General features: G+C 45.6%; 1 protein-coding gene across 2 annotated transcripts in view; it reads left to right on the top strand.

The window, feature by feature from the left end:
• Window positions 1-14,289, top strand: part of COQ8B (coenzyme Q8B) — a 176,193-nt gene that overhangs the window by 122,179 nt on the left and 39,725 nt on the right. The window lies entirely within an intron of this gene.

The following is a 14,289-nucleotide window of genomic DNA, read 5'->3' as shown; positions in this document are numbered from 1 at the left end:
TCTGAGGCGGCTGGGACCTTACCGATGACGAGGCACAGAGTCAGACAGACTGGAGAAGACCTTAGAAGGATGGTCACATGCAGAGATGGCCTCATTGCCTTTGCTTGACCCGTGCCAAAAATCCCAGCTCACAATATTCCCAAAGGGCGGGTAGAGGCTTTTGGATGATGGCGAAGAGCTATTCTTTATTTGTTATTCTACCAGGTAAAGTTGGATGTTCTAAGGTAACCACCAAGGTTGGTGCCATCTGCAAACTCCAGTCTGGAGTTCATGAAGTTTAGTTGTCCTTCTGGAGGGCCCATGTATCCATGACATCGGTGAAGCTTTCCTAGTTAGTAAATTCTAAAGTTTCTCTATTCCATCTCTATTGGTTTCTGTGAGGAAAAATCACTCATGACTGTCATTAACATTTTGCTTCCGCCCACCACAGCATATAGCACGACCAGGGGATGAACCCACTTCATCCATTGGCTGTTCTACATTGTGAGAGGTGGTATTTTGCCTGATCACATGTGCACAGCGACATGTTGTCTACTGCACTTCTATCCCATGGCTGGGGTGCCTGGGCTACTGTGTCACTCCTTTATGTGTACATTGTTTTTGTTTGTCAAATTTTCGCATGTGATTGGAAAAAAACAACAACAAAGTGAACGCTTACCTAGGCTGGACTTGTTGGCTTTGCCAGATCTTGCTATTCTTACGATCAGATCAGACATCATGCCATTGGGTTTTACCCTTTTCTCCTCGAGGGCCCCTAAATGTAATTTTTCACACTGCTGCTTCCTTCATCTTGGTGTGGATGAACCTGAAAGTCTATTTTCTTGTCTTTCGAACTCATTTTCCTAAATCACACCAGCCATCTTTCTTTTCTTTTTTTAAATTGTGCTCATATTTAGCAGAAGGTAGTTTTGTGTTTTGTGATAGTGCTAATGTTGTAATGAAAGTGCATTTCCATTGAAAAAAGGAGTACGGTCTTGCTGATTGGGAATAGCCACCGAATACTTTAAAAGGCCAACAGTAAGATTTATTTCCTCTCGAATAGAGCCAATTAATCTAACTTTCTGAATACCAACACTCAGCAAAAATAATAGATCCTTGCTCTGATCTAGCGTGCATAACCGCAACATCTGATGGTGGGGCCACACAATTAGATATTTTTTGCAGCCAACTATTCTTCCAGATGGAGACTGATAGCTGGACTGCTGGTTAGGCCATCTCTGGATTTCATACACTGTATTTATTGTACATTAAGGTGAGGAAGATGGGATATACTGTGCAAGAGTAACAGCGATAGCCTTTTTGTGAACGCACCAGTTCAGTTTCTCAGATCTCGAAGAAATCTCTCTGGATCTATAATTAGACATTCTCTATGCGAGACTCTCCTCTTCACTTGCTGAGAGACTTGCTTTACCAGCAAGTCCTGAATTTGTGACGCTCATTCTTGAAAGGCTAGATAGAGCATAACGTACCTCACCATTCCAAATAAGTGATGGATGCATTGTAGGATATTTTCCATACACTTTGTTTGGTGTACCAGGAAATCCTTTAGTCATTTTGCTTTTTGAGTACATCTCCAGCATATGACTTGCACTTGCCTAATTCAGGTTTGACTTTCTACGTGACTGCGATCTTTCTATATATATATATATATATAAATGCTATATCAAGACAAAGAGAAGCACATGATAATGTTCCCCTTGACCTCATTATCGTGGTCAAAGGCTTGATGGAAATCAATAGAATGATGTTTAACAAATTTGAGGTCTATGCCTCGTGTGGTCAATGATGTAGCCTATTCCGACTTTTATGGTCTGAAATTGATCACTCTGAAGTTCAGGTTTTAGTAAAATCTAACTCGGGGGAAGTTGAGGACAGTGAGCTTGGACCTTCACATTCACGAGTTAGTTACTTCGTAGTTTGTTTTTATTCAAAGACAAGATGCTCATAACTTGTCCTCGTTTTTGGCTAAGGGATTTCCACATTTTCTTTTCAGTCGGCCTTTCAAATGGTCATTGATTTTTCACAGGCTGTAAGGTGAGATGTAAACCACTACACCCACCATTGATATCTACAGGGTCATTTATTCATTGGTGCAGTTGGAAAGCAGTAAACAGGAAATGGAGCAAAGGGAAATATAGATCCGGATACTTGATCACTGCACAAAACACCAATATAATATAACAAATGGTCATGAGGCTGATTATCTAAGGAGAATTTCTGCCACAGGGTAATTTGGTATTACTCCCCCATTTAGATTGCTTCCTCCTGCAGGCAGTGAAAGGTTGACAGGCTTCAGCGTAACCTTCATTGATTTAGTTTGACAGCAAGCGATAGTGTTTTCTCTGAATCTTTAACATCTTTTAACAATGAGTCAATCTCTGAATCCTTCGCCACAACAGATTTCAGACCCTCTGTGTTTTTGCTGCGAGTCATCTATTGAGTGAGCTTGTTGTGACTTTGATGAGGGATATTTTTTTCAGTGGTAGATGTGATTTGATTGCACCTCAAACGTGGTTTTGGGTAAGGGACTTCACTGGAGACCGGCTGCCCCAGTCAGCATCCACAATTTCTCACTCAAGCAACTCCTTTCATCATCTGGACTGATGATCTAGATACGATAAAAGCCCTTTTGCAAAAGTGTCTGGCCAATATTCATTTGTGTGCTTAGCCAGTCAAGGGCCATGAATCTCACAACGAGGGCTGGCGATACTATTTCGCAGAACAAGCAAATTCCTCTTTTTTTATTTTTTTATTTGTCTCTGGAGTGAGATCAGGTACAAAATGTGCCCGTATTCATTCTGCAGGCCAAGCTGGGAAACCAATGGATTTTGGGTGTTTTTTGTAGTTTGTGCGCCTTTGAGGGGTTCTCCCTGGAGACCGAGATTCAGAGAAACCTCAGGAACGGGACATTTCATGTGTGTCTCCCTGGACCCGTTTACTACCGGGAAAACGGCTTGAATTAAACAAACCTAAGTGTTTGCATACAGTGTAGCCTTTTTTCCTTCCATAGTATGTGAAATCAAATTTTGCCGAATTGTCGCAATTCCCTTTCACTTCGGTGGAAACCAACACTACAAAAACAAGACCCCTTCTATTTTGGCCTCAGGGCCACTGTGGCTCTAGAGTCGACCCTGCCGTGAGAGCAGAATGTTTTCTGCTGTCCCAACCTACACAATTTTCTCATCTGAGTAATAACATGGTGGTAGACAAATTTCAGTCTAATCCTAACCACCGGGACCTAATGCAGTGTTGGGCTATCAGTGGAGAATCCTTGGTTGATCATTCCCTGAGCAATGAGAGCATGTTAGCCGAGTGTAGCCTAGTGCCTTCAGAGGCTTCTAAGACTACATGCATTCTTCATAGGCGTGGTACCGCCTTCAGTTCTCGGCAGGCATTCATTGCACCTTCAATAGAACACGGAGACCTTCTTTTTTTTAATTTTTTTTTTTATATATACAAAAATGTTTACTATTATTTCAGGTAATACTCATACTAATTACATCTGGTATGTATAAATCAATGCTTTGTTGGGGCATCAGACAAAGTATATGAGATGGAAAGAGCTATATGCCAGTTTGGAACCATTCAGCATCTTATTGTCTGCATATGAGACTATGTACCATTTCTGTCCGATAATTGAGCCTATTATATATGGCATTTAATTCTTTGTAATAATCTGTTCGTCGGTTCCACTCTTACTGGTAGTACTATTACAACTTACAAATGTATTAACGCAACACATAAATGCAAAACTTAACAAACCATCAACCAACTGCGGAGATCTAACATGGACCCATCGTTTCCAATATTTTAATTGGAACAAATCTACAATGTACAGAGTAGTGGGGGGGCACGGAGCATGTAAAAGAAAATCAAATACTGCACAATGATTGAGTATCCCACTCGACACAGAGAGGCCATTGGTGTCCACCTTTCTGTTTGGAAATCCCTCTCCTTTCGTTCACTTCCCTTGTCAGGCTTAATTGACTGCCGGGAAGGTGTGGCTCCCGCCGGTGTCATCATCCACACTTATTAAATCCAAATTGCGCTCTCATGCTTTAGCAAAATCCAATTTTCCTTGTCCTCTTTTGGCATCCGGCAGCAGTAATATAGTTCCATATTCTGCCCTAAATTTTGGTGGTTTAGATCATTTCCTCTCTATTTTTATCTGTCTTTTTTGTCAAAATCGAACACGGGTCTATCAATTTGGACACCATTCTACATTTTGGGGTTTGGGGATATATCTCAAGGATTCCCATTTCTTGGGTTGTCATTATATTCCTGTTTGCGGTTTCATTAATAAATGTAATGATATCATACAAATGTGTGTCAAGGCTAGAACAGACCCGAATCATGTGGTACATTTCCGTCCGAGTTCCCCACATCAAAGGCATGTTGCCTGCACTTGGAAGAATTTATTGATGTGAAATACGCTCTGTAAATGAAATAAAAATGCATCAATTTAAAATGTGCATTTTGGGAAATTTTAGAGGCATTTTCCAATATTTTCACATACTCTGCGTCCACAATTGGCTTTTTGAATATCTTCTGCAAATTTGTCCCTTAGGGAAACCAAGGGTGTAACAATGTCACGTCTCAGCACCTGACAAAGCAATGTTATAGACTTGTGTGCCAGTGGTGGAGTTTATAGTATGAATTCCTCGGTGTACAATGGGTTCACTTGTATATGTTTTCCACAGATGCCGTTGGTGCACCATATAGGAAAAACGGTCCTGCAGGAAGGCCAAATCCTGTCCTTGAGTCTTTGTAACTGAGACGTTTACATCTCTGAATAAATCACCTATCCTTGCATTTCCATATTGCATCCATCCATTTCTCTTCCAATGACCTGTGTGTTAATGCATTGAAATACTATAATGAAATATTTGGTGAGTAGGGGACTGATGTTCACATTTCCTGTAAGCTTCCTCCCCAACAGAGCCTAATCACTTATAAAGATCCTTAGCATTCTAGTCCTTTCCTGTTTGGGTCAAGCAGGAGCTGTGTCAACAGCTGCAGCAACATACCATAGTTCCCCCCTCTCGTTAGTTTGTTCTGCCACTCATCTAGTGGCCCATTAGAGCTGGGCCGCAGGGGAATAAGTCTCAAAATTGTGCCAATCAACTTTATGTTTTTTGGGAGTTGACATTTCAGTAATGCCACTCTGTCTTTTTTGACCCCAGATTAGATCCGTAAGTAGGCGATCTACTTCTCAATACCTCCCTCTGGTTACCACCACTGGCAGCGCATCAAAGTAATATAGAATTCTTGGTAACACGACCATTATAGCGGTTGCCTCTCTCCCAGCCCCTGACACTGGGAGCATCTTCCAGAAGGCTATCCCAGTTTTCATCTCGTCCAGGGTGGCCACTATGTTGTCTTCCACTAAATCTGTTTCAGATCTATAAATTTGAAATCCTAAGTATTTTATTGATGTCTGCTCCCAAGTCAAACCAGTAATGTCTGGCATTAGGAGCTGGGTCTGCTGGCTTAGTGAACAGGTTCAAATCCCGGTGGGTCCACTCAGCCTTTCATCCTTTTGGGATCTATAGAACGAGTTCCATTGAGTTGAGTAACAATAAACATCTGTTATTCAGCGCCAAGATGCCTATGGGCGAATGTGCGCTTAGCAAATGCACGTTATGTTATATGGACATCTCCGATTTGGGGTTGTTTAACCTGAAATATGCTACGTTTTTGCTAATTAATGTGTAGCCCCAGTATATCCCCAAATATATTCAGTAGTTGGATTTCCTTTTCTATATCCACCCGTTAAGAAATAACATGCCTTCCACATACAGGGATATGTAGTGCTTTGTACCTTTTATTAATATTCTCGATTTGCATGCTAGTGGTTTGACTGCGAGGGCGAACAGCAGGGGTGACAGCAGGGCATCCCTGTATTGTGGCCCTTTCTATTGTATACCCTTTCGAAATTACTTAGCCCGTCTTTACCCTGGTCATGGGCATGGTATATAAGAGTCTTTTTTTTAAATCTCGTCTTAGACCTAATTTGTTAATAACAGCATATAAGTATCTCCATGCCAGAATGTTGTATACTTTTTCAATGTCTACCATCATCTGTAGGGATTCTATATGCATAGTTAAGGCGTTAGTCAAGAAAGTTATATGTATCTGTGTATTCTATGTTGTATTATAGCCAGGTATAAATCCGGACTGATCCGGCTGTATAAGATGAAGCATATAAGGTAGTAGTCTTGTAGCAAGCACCCTACTCGATAGGTGTGCTGTCACATCCTCTTGGTCTCAACTGGTTTTGTGTAAGGGGTTCACTAAGGCTTCTATAGTCATCTGTGGGAGAATCTTGTTCTCCCAAGCAGTTTGATATACTGTCTCTAGTTTAGGGGGCAACTGGTTTATATATGTTATGTAGAATTTGACCCTTAGGTGATTGGATCCCTGTACTTTTCTGTGAGTCAACCCTTTTATTGCTGCTCTTATTTTTGCCAGTTATAGCACTCTTCTGGTGTCAATCTCAGCAAAGGTAAGTCACTCAACAATTCTGTGAGTTCATCCCCTGGATCCCCGCATCTATCAGTGTAAAGCGTTTTGTAATAACGTGTAACCGTATTTTTTTAATATCCACTTGTGCGTGAACCCTGTTACCCTGTTTGTTTCTAAGTCCCAGTATTTGCAAGTTGCCCTGATGCTGGTTCACCAGCCACGCCAACAGAGCCCCTGCTTTATCTTTCTTCATGCGCCCATACCACATACTGTTTAGAATCAAGGCAGCGGAGCACTTCTATATGCTTTCCCATCCGCCACACAATTGAAACGACCTCCAGTTATAACTGATTGTGACAGCGAGGTATCTGCGTGGTTGTTTACGAAACTCTGACCCAGAATTAGGTCTATGAATGATTTAGCACTGTGTCCTGCGAACCTGCGGTGCTCTAAGGGCGATGGAGGTGGCCCCTTCCATCTGTGCTCTGGTTCCCAAGCGAGCGGCTCTACGCACCAACCCAGAGGCCGGCTGACCCACCCACCAGAAGCTCCTCTGCATTGTGCTTGGCTCAGAGGGTGACTTTCGATAGATCACAGTGAGGTAGCCAGAAAATCCAGATAAGATTGTCAACGCTGACTTACTGTGGATTCGAGAGAATGACCTCAGGTGGAGAAGTTCAACTAGGGAACAGAAGGAGCTTATCAAACCCATAGGTAGAGCTCATGCAATCTTGTAGACTGATTTTCGTATGGAACCGTATCCTGGGCTGTTTTTAAATGCTTATCATTGGTTTTAATTGACCCTCTTTAGGCTTAATGAGTTCCATTGTCTTTATGGTTTGCAATCCCTCTGAGCCTAATAGACACCCTGTCCCTTGTGGATGTGATCATTCCTCTCCCCAGACACTATGAACCTTATGTTTCGTAGATATTATAAAATGCTACACAAGATTGTTTGTTGCTCCTGCTAACGTGGTTGAATTTTACACAAGAGTGCCCTGCCCTGATGTATTTGCAACTATTACCGGATATTTGTTTTTCTGTTGCAAGTTTTTAGCAGCTACTGTGAAATCTGTTATGTATTTGTGATAAATTTTAGCATGGAGTTCTTATCTTATTTACCGGTTTTGAATGTTATATGCTCTTGTATGGTTATGATCTTATTAACCGAATAAAGTTTAATTGTTGATGATCCTGATTGTGGCATGAAGGGCACTATTAAGTCCTATTACTCCTTAGCTATTGCCTTAAAACACACACACATGCACACACACTGATTGGCTTCTTTTTTCACAAAGGGAACTGGTGAGGGTACACATACTTGTAGGGATCGGGGATTTCAGAATATCTCAAACGATGCCAAATGCACAGTACCGTGAAAAAACTCTAAATTAGCAGCGTCAAGACCAATATTCCAGTCTCGTCATTAGTTGTCAGAGTACCCACAAGGTTGATCATTGAAAAAAGTCAATGGATTATGAGCAGCAGTCACCAGAAAGGTAATTTAATTTTTATCCTTCATCTACACTCAACATTCCAAGAATATATTGTTTCTATCTACTGTCTATCCCAGAAAAGCTAGCTATGAGCTTTTATGTCATTCTTTGAAAGAAACTCTCTTTTCACCCATCTTTACTGTCAATCAATCAATCAATCATGGAACTTATATCGCGCACTACTCACCCGTAAGGGTCTCAAGGCGCTTGGGGAAGGGGGTCTGCTACTGCTCGAACAGCCAGGTCTTGAGCTGTTTCCTGAAGGCCAGGTGGTCCTGGGTCATCCGCAGGTGGACGGGTAGGGAGTTCCAAGTCTTAGCTGCCAGGTAGGAGAATGACCTTCCTCCAGCGGTGGCTCTCTGGATGCGAGGGACGACGGCGAGGGCGAGGTTAGCGGAACGTAGCCGGCGGGTGGGCGTGTAGAAGGTGAGGCGGCTGTTGAGGTACCCTGGGCCTAGGTCGTGGAGGGACTTGTGTGCGTGGGTGAGGAGTCTGAACGTGATCCTCTTGTTGACCGGGAGCCAGTGCAGGTCTCTCAGGTGGCACGAGATGTGGCTGCGTCGGGGGACGTCCAGGATGAGTCGGGCGGAGGCGTTCTGAATACGCTGAAGTCTTTTCTGAAGCTTGGCCGTAGTACCGGCGTAGAGGGTGTTTCCGTAGTCTAGTCTGCTGGTGACGAGAGCGTGGGTGACCGTCTTCCTGGTCTCGGTTGGGATCCATCGGAAGATCTTTCGGAGCATGCGGAGGTTGTGGAAGCAAGCTGAGGAGACGGCGTTGACTTGTCTGGTCATCGATAGGGAGGAGTCCAGTATGACGCCCAAGTTGCGTGCGTGGTCCGTCGGTTCAGGTGCGGTGCCTAGTGCCGGGGGCCACCAGGAGTCGTCCCATGCGGAGGGTGATGGTCCCAGGATGAGGACTTCTGTCTTGTCCGTGTTCAGTTTCAGGCGGCTGATGTTCATCCATTCAGCGACGTCTGTCATCCCTTCGTGCAGGCTGGCTTTGGCGGTGTCGGGGTCTCTGGTGAGGGAGAGAATTAGCTGGGTGTCATCGGCGTAGGAAATGATGTTGAGGTTGTGTTGGCGTGCGATGGCAGCGAGGGGTTTCATGTAGATGTTGAAGAGAGTGGGGCTGAGCGACGATCCTTGCGGGATGCCGCAGATGACTTCGGTGGCCTCGGAGCGGAACGGAGGGAGGCGTACTCTCTGTGTTCTGCCGGAGAGGTATGAGATGATCCATTCCAGAGCCTTCCCTTGGATGCCGGTGTCGTTGAGGCGTTGGACTAGTGTGCGGTGGCAGACAGTGTCAAATGCTGCGGAGAGGTCTAGGAGGATGAGTGCCGCTGTTTCGCCGTTGTCGAGCAGGGCTCGGATGTCGTCGGTGGCTGCGATGAGGGCGGTCTCGGTGCTGTGGTTGGCTCTGAATCCGGACTGTGATGGGTCGAGGGATCCGTTCGTCTCGAGGAAGGCTGCCAGTTGCTTGTTGACGACCTTCTCGATGACTTTGGCGGGGAAAGGAAGGAGCGAGATGGGGCGGAAGTTCTTGAGGTCGGTCGGGTCCGCTGTTGGTTTCTTCAGCAGAGCGCTGAGTTCGGCGTGCTTCCAGCTCTCCGGGAAAGTTGCTGTGTTGAAGGAGGTGTTGATGATGTCTCGGAGGTGGGGTGCGATGGTAGAGGCTGCCTTGTTGAAAACATGATGGGGGCACGGGTCGGTCGGAGATCCGGAGTGGATGGTGTTCATCATGCGTGACGTGTCTTCGGGGGTCACCTCGGTCCATGTCTGGAGGGTGGCGGCGGGGTGCGAAGGTACGACCGATGGGTGCGGGGGTGAAATGTCGAAGCTGTTGTGGATGTTGGCGATCTTGCGGTGGAAGTACGAGGCGAGGGAGTCGCAGAGGTCCTGTGAGGGAGTGATGTCGTTGTTGCCGGTGCTGGGGTTGGAGAACTCCTTGACGATGTTGAAGAGCTCCTTGCTGTCATGGGCGTTCTTGTCCAGTCGTTCCCGCAGAGATTTCTTCTTGGTGGTGCGGATGAGCTGGTGATGTCTGCGAGTGGCGAGTTTCAGTGCTGTTCTGTTGTCGGCGGTCTTGTTGAGGAGCCAGGCCTTCTCGAGGGTGCGGCAGGCCTTCTTGGAGTCCTTCAGTTCGTCAGTGAACCAGGGGGCCTTCTTGCTTCTGGGCCTGGTGAGGGGGTTCTTCAGTGGCGCGAGGTCGTCGGCACAGGAGGTCAGCCACTGCGTGAGGTCGAGGGCAGCTGTGTTAGGGTCCGTGGTCCTGACAGGTGGGCTCTGGCTGAGGGAGGTGGCGAGCTGGTCGGCGGTGATCTTGCTCCAGTTTCTGTGGGGAGCCTGCTTCGGGTGATGGTGGACCGTGTTCTTTCTGAAGCTGAAATGGACGCAGCTGTGGTCGGTCCAGTGAAGTCCGGTGGAGTGGCTGAAGGTGACGTGCTTGCTGGACGAGAAGAGTGGGTCGAGCGTGTGGCCGGCGAAGTGGGTGGGGGTGTTGACCAGTTGCTGAAGTCCGAGGTTGGCGAGGTTATCCAGCAGGGCGGTGGTGTTGCGGTCATTGTTGCTCTCCAGGTGGAAGTTGAGGTCCCCGAGGAGGATGTAGTCGGCGGAGGGGAGGGCGTGAGGGCTGATGAAGTCGGCGATGTCTTCGCAGAACTGTGCGCGTGTTCCCGGGGGTCTGTAGATGAGGGTGCCTCTGAGGGTAGTCTTGGGGTCGGTGTGGATCTGGAAGTGCAGGTATTCGGCGGCGTTGAATACGTCGATGGAGTCAGTCGAGATGCGAATGGTGCTCTTGTGTACGATGGCGATGCCTCCTCCGGTCTGGTTGACGCGATCCTTCCTGATGATCTTGTAGCCGTCCGGGATGGCAATGGCGATGTCGGGGGCTGAAGAGTCGTTCATCCAGGTTTCCGCGAGGAAGGCGACGTCTGGAGATGCAGTGTCGAGGAGGTTCCAGAGTTCCACGGCGTGTCTGTGGACGGAGCGGGTGTTGAGCAGGATGCACTTGAGGTGGTTGCTGTTGTCCGTCTTGGTGGGCGTGGTGCTTGTTTGGAGGCAAGAGAAGTTGCAGGATCGGCAGGCGAAGGGTCCATGGGTGCGTCGCGGGGACGCTCGGTAGCAACCGGGGGCTCGGGCGGTTTTGAGTGCGATGAGCGTAGCGAAGTCGTAGGTCCTGCGGGGGGGCTGGCGGGCGCGGGAACCAGGGGGTCTGGCGCTGGGCGCGGTCCAGGCGCGGACGGGCGCAAACGGGCTTACCTTTGGCGCACCATCGGCGCTCAATCGGCGCTCCCGCTGCGCGCGTCCGCTGCGCGGTCGCTGAGGGGGCGTCATAAATAAGGAGCCGGGAGGGAGGGTCAGCGGGAGGCGGGAGCGGGGTGGCCAATGGGCAGGGAGGGGGGGCGGGACTCAAGGAGGAGGCGGGAGTGGGAGTGTGCGCCTGGGGCAGCGGCGCCGAGAAAACGGCGGGAAAATCGGCGGGAAGCGACGGAGCCCAAGGAGTGACCAGGTAAGTGGCGGTGGTCAGCGGGCGTGAGGAGTGAAGGTAGCGGCGTGGATGGCGACCAGGAAGCAGCAGGCGGTACCTGGGAGGCGGCGGAGGTAAAGCCTTGTTTAGGAAGATAGGCAAGTCATTTAATGGCTGCTTGATAGTGTCCTACATCTCAGCTACTGACCCCAAATTCTTCCTCAGTCTTTTAGCTTTCCGAGGTTGGTCGTTGGAGTACTGTTATTTTTTTTGTTTTAAATAACCAGGTTAGTTGCAGCATAACGAAATGGTAAGACTGCAGAAATGAGCACTATATAAATGTATTTTCTATTGTGCTCGGTCAGATATCAATAGTAAGTCAGATTCATACGCCTCTGAGAACTATGTGCTCTTTCTTTAAAGGACAAGACTGAGACTGGGCAGGTACTTCTTCTAAACATCTGCCCGAGTCCATTCTGCAAAACATAACTCACAATTTCTTTTTTCCCCTTGTTTTCATATCTTTCTATGGTTTGAGAATGAAGCAAGCCTGTTTCAGAGATGGCTCGCACAGCATACCTGTGGTTTGCTTTTCATTATGGAATTGTAAGTTAGCTATTGCAACTTGTTCAATGCTGGAACATAAACAGCAGCCTGCTGGAGGCACTTTTTCCTGCTGTCGCCTCCATCTCAGGTTGATGCTGCAATCTGGTGTGACCCGTTCCTCGATAGGCCTGATGCGAAGTCATTTTCTGACCTATAGTGCAATACCTGTATTTTTATAGGATCTGATTGTCAATCTTATCTTAGATCGTGAAAACAGTGATGGAAATAACAGACACTAAATCAGCAATAAGACAATAATGGCATCACATGCATCAGTGCAATTATTCTATTGATAGGATATATTTAAAATGTATAAACCATCCTGGAGAGCAGGTGCATAGGGTGCAGATATTTCTAATATTTCTACATGTCTAAAACATTACACTCTCAATGAAAGAAGTGAAAGTGACAGAACAAGGCCAGGAATGGAAATAGTAGTCTGAAAGGATAGAAAGATGGAAATAGAAAAGTCTGAACTAAAACTGTCACTGTTAAGATATATGTATGAGTCCTGTGTTCCTTCTTTCCGAACAAATAATTAGTAAGCCAAGGGTAAATCCTTATTATGACGTAATATGGTGATCCCAATATATTTATGTCGAGGAAACTGCTGTTTTCCTTTTTTTGTGTTTTCAAATGGAGATCATTTGAGCGCAAGACCACTAAACCTGTTTAGCCTTGAGAAAGCCCTGGCCTTATCTGCCAAAAAGGGCGAAACACGTGTCGGCTGTCCTTTCAATTCTCAAATAAAAAACTCTTTTATAATCAAACTGTGTGTAATGGACTAACTGAACGGTGAATGAACACAAAAAAATGAAAACCTCTGTTTCCTCGACATAAATATATTGGGATCACCATATTACGTCATAATAAGGATTTACCCGTTGCTTACTAATTATTTGTTCGGAAAAAAGGAACACAGGACTCATACATATATCTTAACTTGTTATTGTAAAGCTGGAATGGTCCAGAGCTTTGAGTTAAGTTCCTTCAATATCTTAGGAATTAATATCTAGACCCAGGATCCCTGGACCTGCTGCCTTTTTGGATCTCATAAAACTGTCACTGTGTTGACGACAAGCTATAGGGCGTGGAAAGCAGAAAAACGTATGCTGACCCAAGGAGTATGAAAGAATAAAGTAGTTCCTTAAATGTAAACTGGAAGGATACAATTTTTGCAATCACAAACATTGTAAAACAGCTATGCTCCAGCAGAAGGACAAATACAGAAAGGGGAATAAAAACCATCAAATAACTAACAAACAAGCAAATGAGATAAACAAGAAAGCAAACCAACCATGAGCAATGGGCTATCCCAAATCCCACTGCAAATATTTGTATTGAGCAAGTAGGGCTTTTGACAGCAGACAGCTGAAGCTGTCTGTAGGTGAGACCGAAAAAGCACTAATCATATGATCATCTAATGGCTTGCCAGGCAAACCTTACTATAAATGTGCATACTTATTTCTCTGTCTTTTGTTTCACAGTCAGTGACAGAATGTAAATAGAGAAACATGGAGGGTCAAAATGACTTTTAAATAATGAGACTTTCATTCACAAAATATTTTGACCTCTTATAAGACTTCATTTTAAGTCATGAAATAAGAATAAATGTGAGTGGCATGGGTTGAATGCTTTTTCGTGTATTGTTCTTTACACATTTTTGAAGTTAAAATAGTAGCATCCATCATTATCAAACTTAGATTTCAACTGCATGCCAAACAAGCTTATGGCAGATCTAGATCTCCTATTATAACAAAGCATGCCATAAAGAAGGCCAACAAAGTCCACAATTGTGCACCATAGACTCTTTACAACCTTTCCTCTTGGAGGTTTTGTTTCTGTTGTGAAAACCTAATGTACTTTGGGTGGCAGCAGTGTTTATATGTGGCGTTCCTAGTAGGCAGTTATCTTCATGAAAACACCCCATCACAGCCATGTGCCTTGACAGTTTTACCGAAGAGGTCAGAAGGTGAGTGGTCGTGGTAAAGAAGTTTCCTTCTACCAGTCAGTGGTGTGTTGAAACCTTTCAGTCAATTGGTTATTCGACTTGAGCAATACCAACACTTCTACGCCGTTTACAAACTAGCATCTGAATGTAAGCATCCCTCCCTAAATGATGGATGAAGGACTTTTCTCTGACTGCTCTACCTCATTTTTTTTTCCATAGATGCCTTTAAATGCCTGTGCCACAGATTTGCACCATGTACACCTTTGAAAGCACCATGTGGATCACCATGCCTTGCCCTGATTCTCC

Source organism: Triturus cristatus, chromosome 9 (genome assembly GCF_964204655.1).
Source record: "Triturus cristatus chromosome 9, aTriCri1.1, whole genome shotgun sequence".
Lineage (NCBI taxonomy): Eukaryota > Metazoa > Chordata > Amphibia > Caudata > Salamandridae > Triturus > Triturus cristatus.
Note: the sequence above shows the minus strand (reverse complement) of the source record. Positions and strands in the feature narration are given on the sequence as shown.